Consider the following 27,266-nt stretch of genomic DNA (forward strand, 5'->3'; position numbering starts at 1 on the left):
TATGGAGTAGTTGGAGCTGTAAGTAAGCCACAGGATCACTGGATTGCAGGTTTGCTTTCAGTGGAGAAGTCCTTCAGGGCTGATTGAATAGGAGCCCAGAACAATGGTTTACCTCCCTGTTCAAACCTTCAAAATTTACTTTGTGACTGCCTGAAACCAGTTTATTGTAGTGCATCTGTACTAAGCAGTCATTGTCATCTGTTGAAGCTTCTTTCTTCAACATTTTCATGGCATTTTTTTAATTAATCCACAACTGAGAGAAAATTAACTTCAAAAGAAACAACATAGGAAGTAAACAATTTTCTTTTATTTATTCTTGACAGAAAACCTATCATGCCCTAAAGCTGAACACTCCTCTTCCAATTATACTGGCATTTCCTCACCTTTTCATCAGTCACTGCCCTGGCTTTTGTTAAAATATGAGGTCTATGGCACTTTGCTGCTGCCCTTGCACAAACTTAGCTCCTGTAGTGTTCTGGGTTTGTCAGCACAAAAATCACAGAAAAACCTCCACAAGGAAAGCACATTATTAACTTTGCAAATCGGTTATTAAAAGCTGTGGAAATACCAGGATTAAAATATGCCCCACTGTGCTCGTGCTTATGTAAGAGAATGCAATATAAACACATTTTCCTCTCCTATCTTCCCCCTCCCAGAAACAGTGGGATTTTCAAGAGAGGATAAAGTCCAGTTATCCACCTGCTATGACAGATGAAAGAGTTGTTAGCCCACTTTTGGTATCCCACTAATGACAAAGATGGCAGATGCCACCACACCACTCTATCACTCCCCCTCCTCAGCTGGACAGGGGAGGGAGGGAGAATTAGATGGAAGCAGGTGAGCAAAACTGAAAACTCGTGCATGCACAAGCAGAGGAAAATTATAAAGTTTTTATTCTGTACTTCTCATCAGGAAACAATGTCCAGCCACTTCCCAGGAAGCAGGACTTCAGCACATGTAGTGGTTGCTTGGGCAGACAAATTTTTTGTCCCTTTGGTCAGTTGGGGTCAGCTATCCCAGCTGTGTCCCCTCCCAGGATCTTGCCAACCTACTGCTTGGGAGTGGAATGCTGGGGACACAGCACTGATGCTGTGCCAGCACTGCTCAGCAACAGCCAAAACACTGGTGTGTTATCTACACCTTTCCAGCTATCAAGGCACAGCACAGCACTGTGAGGGTTGCTGTGGGGAAAATTAACTCCATCCCAGACAACTCAATACAGGCACAGAGATCAAACAGATAATTATCAGGGTATCATTGACTCAGGGTAACCAGTTTAATGAATCTCCAACCTGCTATTACAACAGGTAAGAAAAATAACATTTTTCTTACATCATAGGTTCCTGTGTTTCTCTTTGTAGCTTCAACTCAACTGTAGTGCTGGCTGAAAGATCTCCAAAGCAGGTACTGCTCTCCCAAATCTTATTCCCTGTTTCTACAGCAGAAAGAAGATAGAACGCCTTTATTTTTTCACTTGTGATAACCCCCTCCCTTTTTTTTTTTTATATTCTAAACCACTAAAAATTTTACATATTTTGACTGAAATTTAAAATAAAATATAATCAACCTGAGGAGTCACACAACAAGAAACTTTAGCCTATGGGAAAGTTTGACTAAGTCTTGTCTGATCTTAATCTTACACAAAGTATCCAGCAAGACTGACAATAGGTGGGGCTAGAAGCCTTCCAAGCAGTGTGACAGTGCCTACTTTTGGACAGTTATGGAACAAGAAAAAAATAAATTTTGCAGTGCAGATATTAGCTCATCCTTCAGAGTCATTTATCTTGCCAAGGAGAACAGGAACCTCATTACCCTATCCCAAAGTCCGTGTGAGTAATGACAGACAGCAAATCAGTCACTCGATTAGGCAGCCAGAAGTGTTTTGTTCAGCAATAGCTCCCTTCTCACTGTGAAGCAAAGTGATACACAAATGGCAGTCTGCTGAAAATAGCTGTTTTGCTTTGGGGCTTCCTGTGAAGTAGGTGAACAAAGCCACACGTCCACTTCACCATGGCATCATCCATTTGGTAAGCAGGCAAAGCTGTCCCAGTCAAAAAAAAGGAATTATGTCCTCAGCAAATATAACAACACCTCAGCATCTGAAAAATGGTATTTCTGACTATGTAGAGTTCCTTCCAGAGGGATGGCAGATGAAGTAAAGGATTCTCAGTTCTGAAACGGTACAGAAAAAAAAAGTAATGTCCAACCTTGCAAATGCATAACTGTTGACCTTCTTTCACTTTGTTTTCTCTCTTCTTATGAAGATACTTCTCTTTGAGAAGGATTTAGGTGAGTCCCTCATTCTTTCCCAGCTGGATATGTGATAAAATTAGAGTCATAGCTACAAACTATTTTCTTTCTCAGAAAGACTGTTGCAGATGCTGATTGGTTCTCTGCCCAGGGCAGCCTCCTGGTTGCTTCAGTTTTTGAACAGGAATAAAAGTGCATAAAAAAATAGGAGAAGATCATAGGATTTAATTTTATGTAAGTTCAGTCTCAAACAATTCAATAGATACCAGTTATAGAGACAGATGAGGCTGTTCTGTATATTCCAGTTCAATACTCCACTTGCTGCAGTGCTGCACAGGAACTGAGAACAGTCATAATTAATTTTGTTCCCATTCCTCTCCTGTTCCATATCCCTGTGGATAATCTTCCAAGTTCCCTTAGATCCACTAAAGAACAAAGAGCTTTCTAGGTCAGGTGCTGCAGTATCTAATGTGTGGAAAATGTCAAAAAAAGATGCTTACCTTACAAATTTTCCCACAGAACATGATATAATAGGAGAAAGTTAGCTCAGCATAAGACCCCAAACATCCAGTACCCTGAACCAGAAGAAATCTAATTCAAAATGATCACATAGCACCAGGATGATGTTGATACAGACAAGTCCTGCTGTTCAAGGCATAAGCACTCCTGTCCCTTTAATCATCACAGCTGTGAATCCCTTCAAGAGAGGGCTAAACCATCCTTTTAAAGGGACAAACTGAATTCTGTTGATTTTAATTGTACTAAATATCGACCTAAATAATATATTACTAATATATAGATGCATAATGAATATTTTTTCTTTTTAATAATGATGGTTTTCCATTATATGATAGTCTGCTGGTTGTAGCAAACTTCCTAAAAAGTGTAAGCCTGACTCATTTGTGTCCCCAAAGGAATTTCAAGATGAAGTTTCACCATTCTGGTAACACCTTTAGCACCCAGACAGAAAGTATTCCACAGTCTGAATAAAGCAGAGTCACCAGCTTTCCAACAAAGCTGTGTCAAAAAATTCAGCTCAGAATTCAGGATTTATTGGTGCTTTCCATGGGGACTCTCCAGGAAAGAGTTATCCAATGGTCTCTTGTTTCCTTTTGTGACCCAATTCTATTTCAGGTTTTTCCTCCTACAAGATCTCCTTCTTCCCCTGTTTTCTCCGCATGTGTGTGTTGGGCTTTTTGTGGTTTGTCAGTTTTTTTTAAAAGCTTCAGTTGCTTCCAAGAATTTTTCCCCTTAACACTGAAAGTGTGTTAAAAATGTAGCTAAGAAGATATTACTAACATGGTAGGTGTCACTTGCACACAGAATAGTGGGAGTTGCCTGACTTGACTCACTGTACTAGTTAAAGTGTCTTACTAGTGCCAATCATCATCCATAATGTGACCTGAATTGTGATAGAAAATGCCTAAAAAGAGTTGAGAACTTGTTCTTGAATACTGAATAGTATGAAAACAGAATTAAAAGTACTGAAAGGAATGAAACCAACTCCTTGATAGAGATTTTTTTTTCTTCTTTACTCTTAGCGCAAGGTGTTATTTGTGTTCTCCTTCAAAACTGGCTTCTATTCAAACACAAGAATCACTAGAATAAAATCTCTATATTTTCTCTGGAGGCCATAGATTGACTTATTGCAGCTGAGAAGGATTGGAAAGTTTTGAGGTTCCCAGATCCCTTTCTCAGAGCAATAGAACAAATCAATAAAGCATATTTATTTCCTTTTCAGTCCTTTTGGCCAGATCTATATCCACCTCCCAGACATATTCTGGAATATGTCCAGTGGAGTTGCAGTAGCAGTTGCTCTGAAGAGAAACTCTTACAAGAAAATATATCCACTTCTGCTTTTTTTTTTTTCTGCACTGCATAAAAAGAAATTAAATCATCAAAAAAACCTTTTAGTGAATATGTGGTTGGAACATCTTTCACATAAAAATTATTTAATTCCATGAGGATTTCTCACATAAAAAAAGACCTGCCGTGGGGGTGAACTACAGCATTTTATGAATTTTATTATGTTTCTTATTTTTTAATTTTGGAGTTTCTTTTCAGATATTATTATGAAGAGTTGTGAAAGACAGTGTAAAAATAATTGAGCAAGAAGTAATTTATGCAATTAAGAAACTAAAATTATCTATTACTGTGTTTGCTTTAATTTCTCAATAATTCTTTTAGCACTTGTTTACTCTGCTAAAATAACTCTGAACTCCTGTAGTTTTGAAAGATTAAAATTTCAGTCAGCATCAATTAGGGTAGTTCCCCAGAGGCAAAAAGCAGTGCTCATATATATGTCACTGTAAAGACTTAAAGTAAGGCATCAAATTAAAAAAGCTAAAATCTTCACTATGAGAAACAAGTTGCAACTCCACTTAGAGTCAATGACTGCAGGTACAGATATCACAAAAGCAAAATTAATTACACTTTCAATATACCTTGTGAGTATGGAAGTCAGAACTAACATTTTTTTGAGCATAACAGATAAAGAAGGTTAAATAATGCAGAAAACGTGAAATTATAGATTTCAGAGATCAGTGCTATTTTGGAATTTTTAGAGTTGTGGAATTTTAAGACATTAAGAAATGGAAATCAACTTTCCTGAGAATTATTTTGAGTTTGATTTTGAATTTGAGTTTTAAATGTATTACAATACATTATTCAGAATACTCTCTGAGGTGCTGTGTTTGAGTGGCAAGTGGTACTCACCACGTTCTTTCATAGAAGTAGTACCTGAGAGAAGTAGCATTCCCTGGAAATTTTACAGAACTAGCCAGCATGCAAGAAAAGCTGAATAAAGGTCAGCACAGTGTCTGGCTATCTGTGTTTTCATTTATCACTGGGTTACATCATCCCAGAGAGCCATTCATGGAGACTGAAACATTCATACATTATCTGTGATCTCCCTATAAATAGAAATATTAATTAAAAGATTTAATTACATAAGTAGATTGCAGTCTAAGCATATTAGTTGAATATGTAATGGTGTTATATGGAAGTAATGTATTGTCCAGCTGGTCTTGGTCATAATTCACAACATTTTGTATGTGATTACATATATTTGCAATTGGTTAAAAAATAAGTAGTGGGTATGAGTTAACAATTTCCCATGTGAATCTTATTGAAAAATGACATTTCAGAGTATTACAAGACAACATTTCTGTCTGATGTAAAGTAGCACATGTGAAAAGAAAAATTTTTGAATATTATGGGCTCATCAGTTCTTAGATCATTCAAGTAAGAAAGGGTCTCATGAGGTAATCCAACCATTTGTACAATGGCCACTTGTTAAACAGAGCTCAGAAAATACAAAAATACTTACATCATATTCCTGGTTACTGTTATTTTCACTTGATTTTTCCCTAAGGTTTGTGGTCATGGATCTTTCTGGCATGTGAAGTCCCATTGACTTCACTCACATGCATAATCTGTAATGTAAAAGTTGGTGGAAAAATATATAATATGACATTAGTTACCTGAAATGCAATCTCTTAAAACACATTCTTCAACCCTTTACATGATACTCTCAACTCTGATTCCACATGAAAAGCCTCATTGACACAAACTTCGTTAACTGTTATTAAAAGGAAGCATAAGTAACTGTTGTGAAATGTTGGATAATTCATGATACTCCCACACTTCACTTGAAATTATTTTTCTGGTTTCTCCCACAGATGCAAGAAGAATACAACATGTGTTCTTAAAGGTACTTATACTGGTGGTTTGCATCTACTCATTTTGCTTTTGTCTCTTAAGTCATCATTCTTTTTTCTTTTTCAAGCATCAAGGAGAAAAAAGCCAACTATTGCCTTCCATACAAACCATCACTGTGTTACATTTTTTAAGCAGCACTGCTCATACAGAGAACCAGGTGAACCAGGCTAGATTCTGATATTTAACTGCATTGCTGTCAATCTGCAGGACCTCCACTATCTGCAGGTTACAGATAATCATGCTCTGGTTTCCAAACCTCTAATATAACATTAAATCCTGTTGCCAAATTACCTCCTGTCAACCACAGTTTTAAGGACGTAACAACAAATTCTGTGGAAACAGAAAATAGCATCCTTGTCAGCCATAGCAATTCTCCTCTCACTTCTGACCACAGACTCAAGGGCACCTTTTAATTGTTTAAAGAACAAGAAAGCAAGCTTTAACTTCTGAATTTTCACATCAAACAGCAGGTCACTTTTCATATTTCCACTGTTTTCCCATATAATGATTAATTTTGCATTTTCTGAGTCGATGTATTGGCCTGTTCCTGTCTTCCACTCCTCTGCATAACTGCAACCTTTTCAAAGTGATTCACTTTGTTCAGACAACAGAAATTTGCAGTGTCTTGTTTATCATCTCTTTTATTACCTGAGGATATGAGCTCTTTAGAGCTGCATTTTTTCCCTGTATTTGGAAATCACTTTCCACTGTGGCATAATCAAAACTGGCATGAAAAAATACTTTTACTCACAGTAAAAACAAAATCCATGAAACCTGCACCTGAAGGAAGTTGCTTAATAGAGGAATTTAATTGAATTTGGAAGAAGTTTGAACATTTTGTATTGCTAACAGACAGAGTTTTAACAGCTCATATCAAAGAACTTCTGGAAGAAATATTAGCCTTCATGATGCAGCTCTTAAACCAAACTTTTAATTCTTCTAGATCAGGACAAAGCAGGATTTACTACCTCTGTTTATGACAAAACTTATATATTTTCCTTTGGAGCATCTATGACTGACACCAGAACAATTGCACCTTACAGTAATTGCATGGCCTTGTATGGCAACTTCTCTGCTTTTTCATAATATCACCAGTCTTAGAGGGGAAAAACCCTCATATGATTCCTGAAATTCTTCCCTTAAGAACTGCACAATCCAGGAAAGCGTGCATTGGTAGAAACAGGCATTGATGGAAACTCCACGATTATCCTCAAAAGCTTCTGACACAAAAGGTTTTGTGTCAGAACTCCATTTCTCAGAGAGGGTCAAGGTGCAAAGCAACTGAGTATTTGAAGAAGGAAGGTGAAAAATAATGTATCCTATCCCTCTACATCTGAATATAAAACACATTATTTCAGGACAGGAAAACAGGTTTTTCAGCAGAATTTCTTAGGTTTAAGGAAAAAAAGTAGGCCTACTTGGAATGTTTCAGGCACATGTCAGAAATCGGATTAAAGGACATCCCACTTGGAATATATGAGCTTTGCTCTATGACATAGTTCCCTTCAATTAACTCTGCCAAGAAACCTTATAAGCTAAGAAGCCAGTAAGTCACTGTGCTGGTTTTGAGCACCACAGAGTTAATTTTCTTCCTAGTAGCCAGCACAGGGATATGTTTTGCCTTTGTGGTGGAAAGAGTTGATAAACCAGGCATGTTTTCCTTATTTTTAAGTGGCTATTGGACAGGATCAGAGACTTTTCTGCTTCTTACACCACCCCATCATCGAGGAGGATGGGAGCACACAAGAGCTTGGGAGAGGACACAATCAGGACAGCAGATCCCAGCTGGCCAAAGGGCTATGGCACCACGCTCAGCAGGAAAAGCTGGGGCAAGAAGGAGGAGGGGGACATTCAGAGTGATGGTGTTTGCCTCCCCAAATCACTGCTATGCTTGATCAAACTCTGCTTTCCTGGAGATGGCTGCCCATGGGACATGGCAAATGAATTCTTTTCTTTTTCTTTGCTTGTGCATGTGACTTCTGCTCTACCTATTAAACTATCAACATATGTCAACCCATGGGTTTTCTCACTTTTCTAATTCCCTCACCCATTCTACCAAGGGCAAATGAGCAAGCAGCTCACTTCTCTTAGTTCCTGGGTGGGGTCAAACCATGACAGACACATGCAAATTGTCAGTGAGAAAATGATTGGTCAAGAAAAGTTTCTGAAATCATGTGAGCAACCCCAGTTCATGAAAGTTCAGCAGGTGTTTAATGGTAAAAATACTGAAAATGGCAAGTGTGTGTATAGAGACAATGCTTTGACTGAATGGCCATATTTTATATTAATAAATAATAATAAAAAAACCCAGTTAGAAATACAGTGTTGCAAGTAAAGTTTCTCACCTCAGTACTTAGAAAAATTATATTTTGTGATATGAAGTCTCTCAGACTTTACCTTGACTGAGATAAGAGTGCTTTTTGCAGGACACTAAACAGTTACAGGACAATAAAGAGAAGACCAATATATGACCATGACACAGTTAATACATGCCCTGGATCACAAAAACTCAGAATTGTTAGTTGACCTACTATGTGTAGTTATCTGACAAACGTGGACATTATTTCAATTCTTATCATAGTAACACAATGCAAACAGTTTCATAGATGAAAAGTTATACATTTCAAGTCTACTAAGAAAAGATAATTTTCTTAGAAGAAGACATTAAGAAAAAGATGCCCTGAAACCCCTTTTTACTACTATAAATACTGTGTTCTATCTAAGATATTAATGAAAATACTACAAAAAAGTACCCACCCTACAAAATAAAGGCTGACCAAGTTTATCAATTGATATCAAAGGATTTAGACAAGGAAAAACAGGGAAAAACTTTCTAGTTTTTGAAATGGTGAAATGCAGGAATTATGGTTTGCAGAGCCTGTGAAATCTCCATCACGAGTATTTTCAATAAAGTGTTGCACAACCATCTGCCTGCCAATAATTCAGAGATAAATGAACTATCCTTGGAGAAAAAGGTGGGATATATCATCTTTTGAGGCTTGCTGCTGCTCTGGTTTTGTAGTGCTCCAGAGTTACTCAGGAGCTTTTGCAAAACAAATTTACAGGAAAAAATATATAAAATAATCTCTATTCTGTACTCTACAGCTCTTGTGATAAGAAAGTAAAAATGCTGTCAAATTATTTATGTTTTCCTTATGCTGACTTTTAGTAGAAGCAATAAAGTAATGTCAGCTATTTAAATTATATTTGAGATTTACAAATAGTTAAAAATTTAGTGTGCACTGTATGAAAAATTAGGTCATTATTTAAATTGTGGCCAAAAAAACCCCAAACTCCAACATGTCACTACAAATCTGGTCCAGGTGGACAGATGGAAATAATACTATTAAATACTTTATTGCCAGAGGTCATGTAATCAGCAGCCAATGAAAGGAAAACCTTGAAGAGATAAGAGACAAAGACATTTCGTGCTCTGCAGGTGGTGTAGGTAGACATATTGCTTCCTGATTAAATCAAATAACTAATTTATTTTCTTGATTTGATATCTACAGAAATTATTCCTGAGAACTTTTGAATATAATTTGTTTTAAATCCCAGAGGTTTACCCAAGGTTAACCTTATAACAGCCTATGCAGAGAACAATCAAAAACTCTGCAGATGAAATGAAAGTGACTTTTTTAATAATAGGAACTTTTTTCTATTATTTAACCTCATAAAGTTTTGTGCACAAGAATATTGGAAGTTTGAATGAGAAGTGGCTACTGGGCATTTCAGGTCTTACTCTTAATGGATATAATTTGCTGAAGAAGGGAATTCAACAGTAATAAACTCATCTCTATTTTGCTAATCCATAGAAAAGTTCAACAGTTGTTTTCTAATGTCTTAAATGTTTTCCCAGATGCTGAAATATATTCATTTTCCTAATTAAAACATATATCACTATCCCTTTTTAAAAGAGCTATGATATACTTTTACAAATGCTGCTGATAGTGAATCTCATAGTTGAAAATTTTATTTTTTCGCCTGATTTTCTTCATATTGTAAGCTTGACAGACTTTAACTGTTCAGACTCAAAAGTTTTGTATGAAGTCCTTCCTCAGTCTTGATTTTGTAGGAAAGGTTTCCATTAAAAGGATGGAACCATTGCTGTAGCTAGAGGAAATATGTTAGGCTAAGGTTAGGTTTTTAAAATTCATGACTGCTTACTGAAAATATCAAGGTTGTCTGTAGATTGAAGTACTTGAGATTTGACAAGAATCCTCATGGTGTCAGGAATGTGGGTTTTTTTAGTCCCAAGAAAATCCACCCAATTTAGACTAAACCAGAGAATTTCGAAAAATCTTAGTGTGGTCATTAGAGATTTCTTACATGCTAGCAGTTTCCAGAGACACCATCTGCTCTAATTATGTTTCATCCATTCCCAGCTCCTACAAGCCAACCAGACATGCCATGCAGCATTCCCACAGAGCGACAGTGTGTTGTGCCTTAGGGGTGTGATATGTGTGTGGGAGCAAAAACATTTACCTGCAAGTGCTCTTCTTGTCTGCTGAGGACTGTTGGATGGAACTCAGTCCAGTATTATACTGAGCCAGCTATGATTTGCACAGTCTCTTTCTCCCTACCAAGTTAAAACCAAAAAATCTGGCCCAAGATTCACAGTCCTTTTGAATATTTTGGTTTTATCTTTCCATGTGAATATTTTGTGCTATCAGGGCAAAGAATGTGTAACGTGTTGTTTTGATATTGGGGCTCGAGTAAATTGCTGGTTCCAGGCCATAGTTCCCTAGAGAAAGCTCATAGGTGCATCCCAGAGCTGAGACTGTCAAGGTAACAAGCCAAAACATGTAGTGAAACCACAACTAGTTCCCCAAAGGACAGTGTGTGTGTGTTCTGCTGAAGCTAGGTCAAAGATTCTGCAGAAGAGAAAAAGACCATAGAGAAATAAACTCAAAAATTAGAAAGTGCCTGATCTGAAGCTTATCTTTGGAATTTTATTCTACTTAACTTTCTTCCTGTATTGATGCACTAAGCAAGAAGTGCTCCTGTGCAATTCCATATGCTCCTTTCCTAAGCAACATATCTGGAATGAATGAGCATTCATTTGTAATATACCCCATAAATTTCTCCTAAATAGGGGGTGAGAATTAGAGGATTTTCAGCAAGGGGACTAAAACAGCTGTGATAGCTTTGTAGATGTAGATCAGACCAGAGATGGCCAAAGAATGGCCAATAAGCCAAATGCAGCCTGTCCCCCCAGTTCACTCACCATTTTGACCATTTTCTCCATGCTGTCTTCACTTTCAAAAGGGTCAGGGAGCACTCAAAAGGAGGCACATCCAACTGTATGGGAGGAAATGCCTGCAGTTCTCTATTTATCTTGCAGTGAGTGAACAGTCCTACCAAGGTGACAACTTTACATGGCACACATTGCATAAAACTCTGTGCAGCCTCCAGAACCCCAGCCTTGCTGGCAATGCAGATTCAGCCAAGAATAGCTGCATCACACTGGCCACAGCACTTTCTTCACTAGCCTTGCTTCTTCCCTGCTAACATCTTTCTCAACATTTCTTTTCTCCCAGTGGGGCAGCTACAGACAATCCCATTTTGAAGTCCAGGGCCATTTAGAACATCAAGTTCTCACTCACTTTACACCATTTCAAGAAGTCATTGCAATATCTTCCATTCTGGATCCTGTCTCTTTTGAGGAGGGGCATAAACTATGTTGAGAGTGAGGAATTAGGGCTATAAAATACTTCTCTTTGTTAAAATAACCTCTTAGGGCCAGGATAAATTTAACTTAAATTAAATATTTAAAGTTGCCATACGGCCAAGGGTGCTTTTGTGACTGGCTGGCAGAGCCCAGGGAGGGACCTTTCTAGGGTAGCAGTCGGGCAACTGGGACACTGCACATCACATTCAGGGCAGGGAAATTAATTGAGCTCCACATGTCTGAGTTAGTCACTCTAGGGTTGTCCTTATCATCAAACAGGCAGCTTCAGATGGAATACAACTGACCTACTTTAGGATTAGAAAATCTGAGCTCAGGATATCTCAATTTCTCCCTACTGACCCTTAAGGGACCCTAAGACTGGCAATGTCAGACTGAGACATCTAACTCCTAGGCACCAAAGCAATCTCAGCAGGGCTCTCTACAAGCACATTTGACATTATCAGCTATGCCATTTGGATTTCCAACTACACCCTCAGGAGTGTGGAGCCCTCCTGTAAGTCCTGCAAAATACTTCCAAAGCTGTGTAGGTGTCCTGGGGACGCCAAGGTGTGCAATGGCATTGGGTGGCTCTGTTTGCACTCCCCTTGAATTAAGCAACATAATCCCCATTCTAAGATTACAGCTTTCTTTGAATTTTAACATATTTTTCTCTTTTTCTATGAAATAATTTAAACTAATATTTTATGCCTTGCAATTTTTCTTCTTTAAATCATTAAGAGGTCACAAAAATAATTTTACATCAGTACTAAAATCTAGTTCTATACAGCTTATAGAGTCCCCACTTTTGTCTGATCGTATGAAAACAGAAGGCAAACATACATAAATCTGTAGACATAGATGCCTCTTGTTATCATGCTTGTTATTTCTAAGCTCAATATTATTCTTGCTGTTGTTGGGTTTCAGTTTAGTGCAAATGAGTCATAGCTCAGCCAAAGATAATAGTTGAACTAAGAGGATACTTCCTACGGACTCTTTTTCATGGAATTCAGAGTACTCAATATGAAAAAAACACATTTTGCACATCCCCCCTGATTTGATGGAAGATTATGTTAATCGCCAATATTAACATATAACAGGTTATCTTTTCCACTTAGATTAAGTGAATCACTGACTGACTACACCTAGTATCACTAAGCTTTGAAGGGTGATAAAAATTTAGGTTCTGGACTTCTTTTCTCTTAAATTTCTTGTATCATCATCCTTGAGGAGTGTCCTTGGACTGGCATCTGGACACGACTGCTTCAGGTCTCACTTTTACACTCAGGTAGGTCGTACATGCACCCAGAACCACACAAAGACCAGAGAACTTTTCCCACTGATCTCCTCAGTCTACCAGTTCACCCTCTCTCTCTTACCTAAGGAGTACCAATTATACCAACCTATCCATTTCCCCCAGCCATAAGTTCATCTTATGTATCAAGGAGTAAATATGCACACTGGTTCACTAATTACCTCTCTAGGACTACAAGTGAAGACATGGTTCTATTCCTCCATTTTTGGCCTGTGAGTAGGACATACTTTTTCTTAGTCACTCTGCTTTTTCAGGGTTTTTGTTTCTTTAGAGATAGAATTTTTTTTGTCATTGCATAATAATATTTGGAGCTTTCCTGTCTGTTGTCCTGGAGGTCTCCCTCAGCATTATTTAGTCTTTGTTAACACTGCAGTGGAGTGGAGGAGCTCTATGTGAATGGCAATGTTTTTGATTTTTCAGAGACTGATGCATTTGTGTCTCATGTAAGAGATATTAAACATGGGTTAATCATTGAAACTGCATAGTGTATCAGACGATTTGTCCACCCTATCTGTTCCAACTTATTTTACCACATGAGAAATACAAGACCCTCAGATACAAGTCAGCCCAATACAGAGGAATCTCTGCTAACAAGCACGACATCACCAACTAAGTTAAAGAAAAGGATAGAATTGGGATTTTTACAGGAATGTATCAATGAGGAGATAACTCTGACCTACATCCACTACCCCCGAAACAGGTCAAGAGGATCTGTGAATGATAACCAGAGTAATCATTTCAAAGTCTTCAGCTTGGAGAGGTGGCCCATGGTTACCCCATTGCTGCTGCCCACCTATAGAGATGCAAGAGGTTTCTTTTTCTACTTCATTTATAGAAAGTAAGCAAAAACTGTGGGCTTCTCCAGTTATGATTTGCACCTGACACAGCATTACATAAACATCTGCCCACTCACTCTGGTTCAGCTCAGCTGTAGTGATTTATACTTTATAGCATGGAGCTCAGTCTGCTTCATGGTTGCCTCTAGACAATGATGTGCTGATGTTAAGTATTGCTCTGGAACTGAAGCTAGAAACCAAAGACTGAGTGACTTTTGAGTTTATTCCCACATGAGCGGATTCCTTCGGCAACAAACTTCCTTTGCTTCTCCAAAATACTTCTGCCAATGACCAGGTCCTCCAGGACAAAGCTTGAAGCTATCACAATCTGCACAGCAGATAAAACTTCACTCAATTAGTCTTCTGTGCTAAACTTTTTTTTATACAAATACAAGCTACTATAAAATTTTATTTTATAGAAGCTTGTATTTCTCTAAGCCTCCATAACGTCTACCTTCAGAAGTAGTTCTTGACTCTGCCCTTTCAAAAGATGTGGTTCTCTACTATTACCACCCATGATTACCTCACCAAAATGTACAATTATGTGGCACATCACAGCCTTGTTTTTTTATTAAAGGACTTCATGAAACTGAGTGGTTCATAAAATTATTCAAGTGATCCTTGATCTTCGCTTCTTTTGTATTCAGAGTATGTTTCTAGAGGCAGCAAAAAGGAAGCTCTGAAAACTTTCCCATTAAGAAAAAAAATAAACCCAAAACAAAACAAAAAACCTCAGTCCTTTCTACCTACCTAAAGACTAATTACTGCAACTGTGATATTAAAGCATGCTCAAAATAATTTCTTTCTGACACACTCTGCTGACGCACAATAAAAGCTTTTAAAAATATCTCACTCACCTTTCATACTCATTCACATAGAAACCTCAGCTTTGTTGAATTTCTAAATGTTAATTCACAGTTCTTCATTCATCATAGTTATAATTTTTTTATATTAGTAGCTGTTATGTAATTTTCAGTACTTTAAATGTCAGCTTCAGTCAGTTATCTGCATACACAGCTGCTGATATTTCTTGAATATTTTTATGAACATGTAGGAAAAAGATTTGCTTAGATAATTCAGAGTGTATAGACATACTTCGGTAACTATGACGTTTTGAATGTATAAGAAAAGGAAGATGGTTTCGATAATAGACACAAACAAATTCATACAGTTTTATATTGGTTATCTCAAAAACATATACAAATTACAATAATTTCCAATTTTCCCTATGTTCATTAGGTACTTCAAGTTTATTCAGAAAAAAAAAAGCAGGAAAGGTCAGGAGCGGTATACATCTGCTTCTGAAATTAGGGTTTCCTTAACATGTTTTTATAAATGGAAGTATCTGTTAATCTGAATCCAGTCTCAATTGCTGATTGAAGGAGATGTGTTAATCCCCTAAAACTAGCAGTTAGGGGATTTTATAGCAGCAGGATTCAACAGGTTAGAAATGTCCAGAGTTTGTGAGCAGTAAGTATCCATTCTTAGGAAATGGCAAATATCTATTTGTCCTGAGGACAAAACATTCACTGATATTACAATTAGAAATTGTAAATTTGAATTAGAGTGCCATACTGAGGTCCATGCATAGCTGGATCCCCATTATTTCAGCCTCAGGTAAGCAAACAAGACAAAAAATGTCTAAACAAGCCTCTGTACAGGAATTGGGTCAGTATCACCCATTTATAGCACAGGAAAGAAAAAAGGAAAACTCACATGCAGTGGGGAGAAGAGTAAAATAAACAGCAACCTCTCTTCTATTTCACTTCCTAAAACCTGCCAGACTTTAGGAATTTTGCATTAACTTCTGTACTTTCCACACTTTCAGCCTCTCCTTTCTCTCCAGATGGCTTTCATACTTCTCATCAAAACATAGGAAGCTAACTGAACTTTAGGAACTCAGAGCTAGATATATGGTCTGTGAACTTGAAAGTGGAATAATGGAAGGGTCAGGCTCCCTGACTGCCACTCAGTGCCCAAGACCAGCCAGCTCATACTTAACTGAATAGCCTGAGGCCAAGAGTAACCTCAGTTTCTACCAGGATAACCCCAAAGTGATCACAGTGCTAGACCTGGCAGAGCTCCCAGCCTTTGAAGGAGTGATTCTACAATACCCATACTCTAGAAGGACCTACCACTCTCACTGTACCAGCAACACTCAAGGGCAGGACCTCTTTTCCTGACTTTCTTCACAGCAACTGCTCCCTATAAGCAGACCCCTTTCATATGGGTGATGCCTGCAGCACTGAAGACCATTACTGATAATTCACACCCACAGAAAGTTCTGCCAATCCAGGAAATATTTATTTGGAAGTGAGTGTTATATAAACACGTATTTCTGTGTTGACTTGTTTGAATTTTTTATGTACCATGCCTGACTGATGGGCACTCCCGTTTCTGATCCCACCCATAGATGATGCCAAGACTCAACTCTTCTACAGCCTCAGACTGCCGCTCCTTAGACAAAGGGCTTTAGAAGATTTAGGACAGATAATTTACTGGTGCTTTCGACAGCAGTGTCAACATCAGTTTTCACTTGTTTGCCAAGATGGACACCACTCCACTGAAGCATTATAAAACACGTAAAATCATCCAGTAACAACACAACATGGTCTGGAAAAGGCTCTGATGGAGGGTGTGTTAGGCTGCAGCCTCCACAAAGGCTCACAGACACTCATAACCTTGGACTTCCTCTAATCTTCCTCTAATTTTCCCTTTCCATTTGTCCCTCCTCCCATTGCTTTAGCTGAAATGACTCCACACCTCCTGATGCAGTCAATTTTCCATAGCTACATCCTCCAGTTTTGCCTTTTGACAACAGCACCTGTCCTGTCCTTTGAGTGCATTCCAAAGTCTTTCCTGCTACTCTTGCTAATTAGGTTTCTAAATCGGAGTGATGGAAGTGGGTGGAATTGTCATGGTTTAACTCGAGCTGGAAACTAAGCACCACCCAGCCACTCACTCTCATCCAGTGGGAAGGAGGAGAGAATTGGAAGAGTGCTAGTGAGAAAATTTATGGGTTGAAATAAAGACAGTTTAGTAGGTAAAGCAAAATTTGTGCACACAAGTCAAGCAAAACAAGGAATTCATTCACTGCTTTTCCATCAGCAGACAGACATTCACAGCTGCCTCTAGGAAAGCAGGGTTCAATTACTTGTAACTGTGACTTGGGAAGGCAAAATGCTGCTAACTCTGAATGTCTCTTCTTCTTTCCCCAGCTTTTATTTCTGAGCATGGCATCACATGGTCAGGGATATCTCTTTGGTCAGCTGTGTCACCTGTCCCTGCTATATCCCCTCCAGCTCCACGTGCACCCCATCCCTCTCAGTGGCAGGGCAGTGTAAGAAGAAAAGGCCTTGACTCTGTGTAAACACTGATCAGCCATAGCTAAAACATCTCTGCATTAGCAACACTGTTTCCAGCAAAAATCCAAAACATTACTCCATATAAGCTACAATGGAAACAAAAACCTCCATCCCAGCACATTCTCCACCCCTTATTCCATACTGTTTACATGATGTTCATGTCCCACACATCCTCATCAACCACCAGTTTCCTTCCCATCCTTTGATACAATATACAGACAGCATTGCCTCAAGTCTATGGGCCACCTGCAAAATGTCCACTAATACCCACAAAATGCCCATTGAATTAATTTAGTCCATCACTTCAGGCCCCATATGTTATGGGGGGACTCAGGGCAGAAGAGGTGGTATGTTATGTGGAGTTACTGGACACCAAAGCAGCTCAGGTCAGGTCACTGCTGCACTTGCACCTCCTTGTAAGACTTGTGCTCCATTGGTTCAGGTGGTTCGTGCCACTGAAAATTCTGTAACATGCAACTCACGTGTTTTGAGGTGCTCCAGCTTGGCTTCCTGCACAGGCACTGATGCCTCAAAGTGTGGATAAATCCATGCTGCAGCAGGGTGCTCCAAGATTTACCTTCCTCAGAATACACTTATCCTTGGGCCACAATTCCTTTGGAGGCAGACCTGCTGTGGCACAAATGTAACCATGGCCACAGGTGCATTTCATCAATGCTATGTTTGCTATATAAAACAAAAAGAAAAATTTAATTCTGTGGACTCATGACCAAGAAAACAAATAGGAGATTTTCCCATTTCTCTGTTGATAAGTATTGGCCCCATTACACAGCAATGCTGTCCTCTTCCCCTTGTCTTCCTACAACACCAATTACCCTTAGTCCCAACCAGGACTTTCATCACAGATCTAAGAGAAATTCTGAGCAAAACTAGGAACAAGAACTTCACCAATGTTCCTTAACAAAAGCAAGGCAGAAATATAAAAGACATTTCCTCCTTTTATGAGAGCTAGGACTGCTGTGGAATGTAGGCCAATTAGATGTGCTAATTTGTACTAATATCTTTTCCAAGTGCTTCTACCTTGCAAGGATAGTAGGTCCAGAGGGTCTGAATGTGCACTATTGCAGTTTCCTGCAGTTACTTTACCTGACACAGTCTTGGGAAGTGTTATTTCTCCTTATTCAGCTTCAATAGCAATCACAAATAACAAACCAGTTGGCTTATGTATTTTATTCTTTGCAGGTTTGTGGATTAAGGGGGTTTTGGGGTTGTTTGTTTGTGGGTTTTGTTGTTTTGGTTTGGGTTTTTTTTGGTTGGTTGGTTGGTTGGTTGCTGGTTGTTTTTGTTGGGTTTTTGTGAGTTTCTTTTAATTTTGTCATTTTGCTGTTTTGTTTAAATTGGACTGGGTTATGCTACCCCATAAGCTCTCTAATTTGTTTAGACGCTTAGGCATTATTCTCTCTTCCTTTAAAATTAGTTTTGGAGGAGCAAAAGATAATAAGTTATTTTATATTTGCTATATTACAAGTTTTGGGTTGGTTTTTTTTGTTGGTTTTTGTTTGGTTTTTTTGGGGTTTTTTTTTGAGAAAGGATTATTTTGGCATGTCAAACCGAAAACATTTTAATGGAAAGAGAAATGAAAAATTGCCTGTAAAGGACAGCTGAAGAATTAAAGTTCAACCTGTTAAAAATATATTCTGACAGGTATTTTCTGGCTGTTAATACTGACTTGATTTAATAACAGCACTCTGTGGGGACCTGACAAAACTGTTGATGGAAAGCAGGCAGGGAGGCTGGTGTGACTTGTCTTATATTCCAGGCTCCTTAGTTCTAAGGGTGGACAGCTTTTTGGTTACCAGCCTCATTGGGAAGGGAGCAGTCAAAAGTGTTGACAAGCTGTCTGACTTCCTGGGCTCCTTCTTTGGTCAAGAGTCAGTTCCCTGCTCACAGAAGTTTTCAAAAATGTTGATTCTCCTAAGTCTAAATGCTAAAACCTTTCCATTCCACAGAATATTTACAATTTTCAAAATGTTGTTCCAAATCAAAATGGAAATAAATTGGAAATAGAAAAGGTTCTTTTTCTGTCTAATCACACACATGTTCCTCAGACCAGTAATCTAAATAAAATTATCATTCACCCACTGAAGCCTGAAAGACACATTATTCCCTGTTCATTGTTTGTGGTGCCCCGGGTGGTTAAATTGGGCCATGCAGCAGCTAGTAAGAATGTAGGCATTGGCTTTTAATGGGGCTGAGATCTCACTTCCTTATGTAGCTGAAACATTGTCTTCATAGCTCAGCTCCAGCTACACACAGACCACTGAAGAGACCATCTGTATAAGACTTGCCAGTGATTCCCATGCTCAGCCAGACGCATTTTTTCTAATGACTTCAGTAAATGTTGAGGATTTCACAAGAAAGGGGAGAAAAATGGTTAAATGTCTGAAAAGACTTACATGGAAAAAGAAGGAAACTCAAAATGCATACAGCTTAGCTAAGCAGTGACTCAGAGGGATCTGATTGCCATCCTCAGATATTTCAGAGAGGTTAAACACATGGGTGGGGAGGAACTACTCAAGATAACAAGGGAAAGGAAGCAATATGATTGCAGACAATTTGGATTGAGCTAGAGGCATATCTTCTCAATAGTATGACTGGTTAAACTGTGAAACAATTTGCAAGACAGTGGTGGTCTCAGCGTTTTGGTCACTTACTGCCAGATGGAAAATCCACATGGTGATGAATAATCCTATTGTAGAAGTAGGTGGACTCTACAGATGTTTTGATGAATTGTTTCTATTATGGCTTCAAGTTTCTAGGATCTCAGGATGGAAAATATAGAAGTAGATGAAAAGGGAGAGGCAGGTACATCTTTACTGCTGTTTGCTACTTTAAGAAAGTAGTATCTCTATGTAACCAATTATTGGTTGGGACAGCATCCAGTGTGATGGCTGAACACATTAAGAGCAGCCCTGCTGAGGAGGACTTGGGGGTGCTGGTGGATGAGAGGCTGGACATGACCCAGCCATGGGCACTCCCAGCCCAGGAAGGCAGCTGTGTCCTGGGCTGCATCCAGAGCAGTGTGGGCAGCAGGGCAGGGAGGGGATTCTGCCCCTCTGCTCTGCTCTGCTGAGACCCCACCTGCAGGGCTGCATCAGCCCTGGGGTATCCAACACAGAAAGGACAGGGACCTGTTAGAGCAAGTCCAGAGGGAGGCATCAAGATGATTGGAGGGAGGGAGCTCTTCTCCTATGAAGAAAGACTGAGAGAATTAGTTTTTTTCAGCCTGGAAAGAGAAGTCGTCAGGGAGACCTAATTGCAGCATACCAGTACCTGAAGGGAGCCTACAAGAAAGGTGGAGAGGGAGATTTTAGAAGGGCATGCTGTGACAGGACAAGGGGGAATGGTTTCAAACTGAAAGAGATTAGGTTTAGATTAGACAGTAGGAAAAAAATCTTTGCTGTGAAGGTGTTGAGGCAATGGAACTGCTTTCCTAGAGAAGTTGTGAATATCACATCCCGAGAAATAGAATCATAAGATCATCGAACCATAGAATATACTGAGTTGGAAGGGACCCATGAGGATCACTGTGTCCAACTCCTGGCCCTGTGCAAGACACTCCAAGAGCCACACCATGTGCCCAAAAGCATTGTCCAAACACTTCTTAAACTCTGTCAGGTTTGGTGCTGCGACAACTTCCCTGGGGAGCCTGTTCCAGTGCCCAACCACCCTCTGGGTGATAATATCCAATATATTTCCTGATATCCAACCTAGACCTCTCCTAACTCAGTTTCATGCCATTCCCTTAAATCCTGTCTCTTGTCACAGAAGTGAAGAGACCAGTGAAGAGACCCCTCCACTTCCCCTTCTGAGGAGGAGTGTTTAAGATCAGATTGGATGGAGCTCTAAACAACTTGCTCTATGAAAGGTTTCTCTGTCCATGGCAGAGGGGTTGGAACTAGATGATCCCAAAGGTCCTTTACAACCTCAGCCATTCTATGATTCTATTATTTTAATTTTTTATTCTATGTCATTGTTCTTTTTAAAATCAACCTATTATTTCACTCCCTCCAATCTATAATTTCCTTAAGTTTAATAGCATTCTCAAAATGGAACTAATAGAAGCATAAACCATGTGTAACTGTTCTCGCTTAAAACTAACAACCATTATGTCAAACTGATAATATTTAAATATTTTTACAGAATAGTGTAGTTACACCAGCACTAAAAACTATATATGCACATTTTCATCCTGTTCTTCCCTTGGGTATTGACAACATTAATGACTTACATTTATATAGTACTCTTCTGAAAGGACACCAATTGCTGCACAAACTGGTTTCACAGACAACATACAAGAAACATTTTAGTCATAAGCGTTAGGTGGTAGCTAAAGACTGAAGAGAGCAATAGCATTAGAAGTTTGGATTTATATGGCTTGGAGAGAAAGGTGCCTCCAGATGAAAGAGCAACATCATTTAGGCCAGAGCTGAGCACATTTCTTACATCAGTAATGGCTTTTGGGACCATGAACAGCATCACTATCTCAGCTTTGCAGAAACAAATGGGAGATTTTGAACAGCAATGTGTGTTATATTAAATGTGTACTCCTTTGAGAAAGAAAGGAAAATACTGCCTCAGCTTAGCATTCAAAAATGTGCTTGAAAGTGAACTTCAAATACTGGAATCAAGCAGCTTAGAGAGAGTTTTCTAGGGTATGTGGTAATGCAGAGTAAAGGAAGTGATGCTTAGACAGAGACGTGATTTATAACTCAGACAAGATACGTGTCTTGACACATTTACATTACCTAAAACTTTCTCTGACTAATGCAAGCAGAATAAAAAAAAATCACAATTGCACCAGGGTTTCAACCTTGTGAACCAGCATGTTCCATATGCTCTTCTTTACATACCCACACCTTTTCTAGCCCCTCATCAACCCACGTCTAAACCACAGCAGAACATAGCAATATCCATGAAGTCAGGGCTAGATTTTAAGAAACTGTAAATTTTACTCATGCACTGACATCCTTCTTCAAAAGTCTGATGTCCTTAGTCATGAAAGGCTTTCAAAAGCACCTACTCTGAAGTTTGGAAAACATTTATAAGACAAAGTGTGTTTACAGCTCAGCACTTAATGAAAATGTGAGAAAATCAGGGCAAAACCTGTCATTTGTATAATTCATGTTAATTGCAATTCACACTGTTGGATAAGTGCTTGATATTAAACAACACAACAAAGATAGGTGAGACTAATAGAATAGGTTTCCTGGAATAAATAATTCCCCAGCAAGAGAGTGAAGGAGATATGCACTGTCCCAGCATTTTTGTCTCAGCCATCCTGTAGTACAGAGCAACACAAAACAAGAAACAGAATGAGGACAGAGCTACTGAAAAAAGCATTGAGCATCCCTGCAAATGTACAAAAACACAGGGACTGAGTAGTCAGGGGAGAGATAGAAGAGCAGAAATGAGGTAGAGGTGAAGTACAGCTCAGTCAAGTTTCAGCTGATTGTGCAGATTGCTAGTGGAATTGCAAAGTAAGCAGCCATGGTAAAGAGAGGGTTACAATAATTTAACTGAGAGGATGAAAGGTGAGACAGAGATTTTAGAAGCAAACTCAGAAAGATTGCAACTCTATTGGCCCAAATTCCATGCCTCCTATAAAAAAAAAAAAAAAAAAAAAAAAAAAAAAAAAAAAAAAAAAAAAAAAAAAGGACTTTAGAATCACAGAACGTCTTGGTTGGAAAAGACTTAAAGATCCTCTAGTCCAAACCCCTCTATCATGGGCATGGACACTGCACTAGACCAGGTTGCTGAGAGTCCCATCCAGCCTGGACTTGAACACTTCCAGGGATGGGGCAGCCATGACTTCTTTGGGCAGTCTGTTCCACTGCCTCACCACTCTCACATTAAAGAATTTCTTTCTAACATCTAATCTAAACCTACTCTCTTTTAAATTAAAAATCATTCCCCCTTGTCCTTGTAAAAAGCCCCCTCTGCAGATTTCTTGTAAGCTCCCCTTTGGAACTGTAAGGTTGCTCTAAGGTCTCCCTGGACTCTCTTTTTCTCAAGATTGGACAACTCCAGCTCTCCCAGTCTTCAGAGGACAGGTGCTCCAGCCCTCTGAGCCCCTCTGTGGCCTTCCTCTGTACCTGCTCCAACAGATCGATGTCCTTGTTGTGCTGGGGACCCAGAGCTGGATGCAGCACTCCACATGGGGTCTCACAAAGGCAGAGAGGAGAGGCAGAATCCCCTCCCTCTACCTGCTGGCAACACTGCTTTGGATGCAGCCCAGAATATGTTTGGGTTTTCGGGATATGAGTGAGTATTTCTGGGTTGTGTTGACTTCACTTTTTGCACGGTGCGTTAAAAAAACATAAGATCTTTCTATTTTGCTAGCCATACTGCTCTCACTTGTTAAAAATAAATTTCGGAGTGCTGGGTCCATCAGCTTCTGCATGAAGTTGGCTTCTGATACAGGGAAACTCTTGTTAGGGAAACAATTTGCAACCTCGTGTTATTGGCAGAAGTGATTTGGAATAACTTATTTAGTTCTTTGGTGCCTTGCCCAAGGCTCAGGTTCTCCCTGTGATGTCTTTTCAGCTGCAGCCACAGCACTTTGCTGCCCACATCAGGCAGCAGCACCCTCTGAGGATCTGACCCCATGCCTGGGGGGAACCAGCCATGTCAGGCTGCCCAACAGGCTTAGCTTTCTAAAGGGCCATGACACAACTGTGCCTGGAGCATCACTTATATATAGCGGTTTCGATATTTCCACATTTCAAAAGATCACATCTAGTGATGTAGTAGAAATGTGGAGGGAAAAGGTGAAGTTTGCCACAGAAAACTACAAAGTAACAGGAAAGAGGAGCATCAGCATTGCATCAGACTTTATACTGGCTAAAATCTGCAGTGTAACTCCAGTGTGCATTTGGCCCACTGGATAGAAAGTGGTCACCACTCTGACTCTTGTATTCTTGCCATGTACTTGGATAAAAGCACTCTGTATAGCTTTCCACCTCCTCTTCCTGAGGGAAAGGTGTTTTGTTATAACAGGAGCAACATGCAAAGGGATCTGCTCTGTACCTCTCACCAACAAAAGCCAAAGACAAATGTGACCTTCTGAGATTTCACACGTTGCAATCAGCCAAATGTGAAAAGGGCTGGAAGCCCTCAGCCATGAAAAGAAAAAGGAGAAACCTATCTGACAGATGCCTTTGTTGCATATAGCTTTTCATTTTAGCTTTCATTTAATCCAATATAGCATCCTACAAAATATATCTCCATTCTACTGTCTCTTTTAAAGGAAGTCTCTTGATGATTTTTTGTTGTCTATTTCTGCTCAATTGGATTGTATCATATTTTTGTTCTTCAAAATTTCTCTCCTCCTCAGGCTTTCAAGCTCATATCTCCTTTATCTATACCCATCAATCTCTTTTACCTACTCAATGTCTCAAATTCTGTCTTTGAAACAAAGACAGCAATTCAATCTTTTCAAGTCCTCAGGTCTATGAAAATCTGTACAAATTAACTCTCTGACCCTGGGTGCCTTTTGTGTTATCATTCAATTTGCAAAATATTTCAAGATGTATAAAAATTAGTTTAAATGATAAATATTAATGTACTTTTGGAGGGTCTAAAGCAAAATATGAATGCTAAGAACCCTGAGAAAAATTAAAGACTTATCTGTGAGAGCAGCCCTTCCTGGGATACTGGTGGATTAAAAATTAAGTTAGCAACGTGTGATTGCAACCCAGAAAGCAAATCATACCTTGAGCTACATCAAAATAAGCAGTGATTTTTCCTCTCTCTCAGGAGAAGTTATTCTATGATTCTATCATACAAATTAAGACATTTGCCGAAGGTAGAGTGAGCATTATTAAATATCATAAAGAATAGGGTTCCTGCTACTCCTTTTCTTAAACTGAGTAGCTGTCTTGTCTTACAAGGTCTAGCTTTGTTCCTTTTGGGGAGTCTAACAACTTATGGAAGACACGAGTGAGGTAATGTGGATCATTAGTGTATATATAGTAACAACAGCATAGAATAAAAGCATCTCCACTGTTACTAAACTATGTCCCCATTTATCAGCTCAGATTTATACAGAACTATAAGACATTTAGGGATTCCTGGCTGGTATCAGTTTTAAATGCCTGGACCAACTGTTACTTGATTTTCATCTAGTTTTCCAACTGAATTCCCATACTAATACAATTAAAGTTAGAAAGTGACTACTCTAGGACTTATCGTTCAGTTATCCTGCAGAACAAAGAGGCAATCAGAAAGTGGAACAGAAGTAACCCTAAAAAAACCAAAACCCTAAAACATATCAAAAACAAAGAAACAAAACCCAACATTTTCTCAAGTTTTTACCAATTCTCATAAGAAAAATATGGGTTTTTTGCTTATCTGAAGTAATATAACAGGCATTAGCAGTCAAACTGATTCTTTGAATTTAATTAACGGAAAGCCCTACAGTAAAGGAGAATAACTTCCAGTTCACCCAACACAAGAACAGCTTTCTTCATGAGAATTTGAGATAAAGCCTTGGTGTTCATGCAAATTGCTATCTGAATAACAAAAATATTTTATGCATATGTATGATGATAATAGCAAACTTCAAAACAACTTTACAGTGAAGCTGTTACAGCTTGTTTTGAATACACAGAATTGAAGATTTCCATAAAAAAGCAAGATGCTTCATTCCATTCTAGCTATTCTGTACACACATGCTGAGGTTTTTTGGGTTTTTTTATCTGCTTTTCTTCTTTTGTTAGAGGTAGACCCAAAATCATAACATTTTAATCTCAAAATAAATCTTCAGAAAATGTGTGGGTTTGTTAAAAGTAGTGTCAACATGCCCGTGTGGCAAAAGATAATCTGTCTCTGCATAAATATTTAGTGAAATACTCCTACATGGTGAAGGCTAGTGCAGCTGGGCAAAGGGGGATGGAGGGGAGGACATAACTAAGAATTTCACTCAGAATCTTCCATTTTTCTCTCTCAAACTGAATGTGAACCAAAGCATTCTGAATGTACTGAGGTATGTAGATATTTTCAGATTTCTGAAAGAGCAGAATCAGCAGTGTCAGATGATGAGGGGCAGCTCTTACATGCTTTCCAGTCATCTCAAGTGAAAATATTAGAAGTGTGTGCCTTGGAGCAACCTGAGATCATAAGATGTTTCAACACCATTAAGTGCCTGAATTTAACACAGCTACATATTTTTAAGCTTGCTAAAAACATTTTTCCCTTGCATTGATGAATGTATTCTGTGACACTGAATCCTTCCTCAATAGCTTCAGCTTCTGCAGAGTTACATCTCAGTCCTGAACCATTCTCTACAAGAATAAATGCAGATGGACACCTGGGTTCCACTGAAGAACCTGCCACTGGTTTTGGCCCAAAGCAAAATTAATCGATGTTCTTTCTTGACTCTGTGTTGTGATAATAGAGTATCTGGATTATTTTTCTGAAAAATAGATGTGTGAGTGCAACAAAATCAAATATCAGTAAACCAAACATCATGATATAAAGACCTTCATCAACTTCTTGGACTGTTTCAAGAAGTCATTTCTGAAAGCAATTTGCCACTATCTCCGTACGAAGAAACATCACAGATTCTGGAAAATAATGTCAACAATTTTGGATGCATAAGACAGTTTCAGTAGGAGTAAATGAAAAATACTTCTCACCACTATTCCCAATTCCTCTTCACTGATGAGGAACTCAGGCTGTCTCATTTCATAAGAAGAAGCAAAAGTCTGTTGCAATATAATGAGAATAATTCTCCCTGGAAAGAAGGACCTGAAAAAAAAAACAACCAAGAAACAAAAAACAAACAAACAACCCCCCCCCCCCCCAAAAAAAAAATCAGAACCCCGAACGAAGAAACAAAAAACCTAGCACAACAAAATATTCAGTGATTTCCATTAAATGTTTTGAAGGGCTTGTGACAAGAACTCCATGTATTATGTTCTCAACTGTTTTTTTCTCCATCAAATAGAATGTCAGACCTGAAATATGTGGCTGATTTCAACACCAACTAAAAAAAGAAAAGGTAATATCACCTGCACCTCAAAATGCAAAATGAAAAATATTTGCCTCTGCGAAACATACTTAAAGACTACATTTCAAACTAGTTTCTATGA

General features: G+C 38.8%; 2 long non-coding RNA genes across 9 annotated transcripts in view; one reads left to right on the forward strand and one right to left on the reverse strand.

Annotated features, from left to right (window-relative positions):
• Nucleotides 1-27,266, forward strand: part of LOC148225527 (uncharacterized) — a 183,075-nt gene that overhangs the window by 125,505 nt on the left and 30,304 nt on the right. The window contains exon 8 of one of the 8 annotated variants that reach the window (XR_015807928.1): nucleotides 5,931-5,962. The exons of the other annotated variants lie outside the window; for them this stretch is intronic. This is a non-coding gene — a long non-coding RNA (uncharacterized LOC148225527). The remainder of the gene's footprint in view (nucleotides 1-5,930; nucleotides 5,963-27,266) is intronic. 8 annotated transcript variants of the gene reach the window in all.
• Nucleotides 319-26,961, reverse strand: LOC148225528 (uncharacterized). The gene is made up of 4 exons (XR_015807934.1): nucleotides 26,811-26,961; nucleotides 17,637-17,838; nucleotides 5,579-5,684; nucleotides 319-2,172 (listed from the first exon to the last, which is right to left on the reverse strand). It is a non-coding gene; the product is annotated as an uncharacterized LOC148225528 (long non-coding RNA).

The sequence above is a fragment of the Sturnus vulgaris genome, chromosome 1 (assembly GCF_052056855.1).
Source record: "Sturnus vulgaris isolate bStuVul1 chromosome 1, bStuVul1.hap1, whole genome shotgun sequence".
Classification (NCBI taxonomy): Eukaryota; Metazoa; Chordata; class Aves; order Passeriformes; family Sturnidae; genus Sturnus; species Sturnus vulgaris.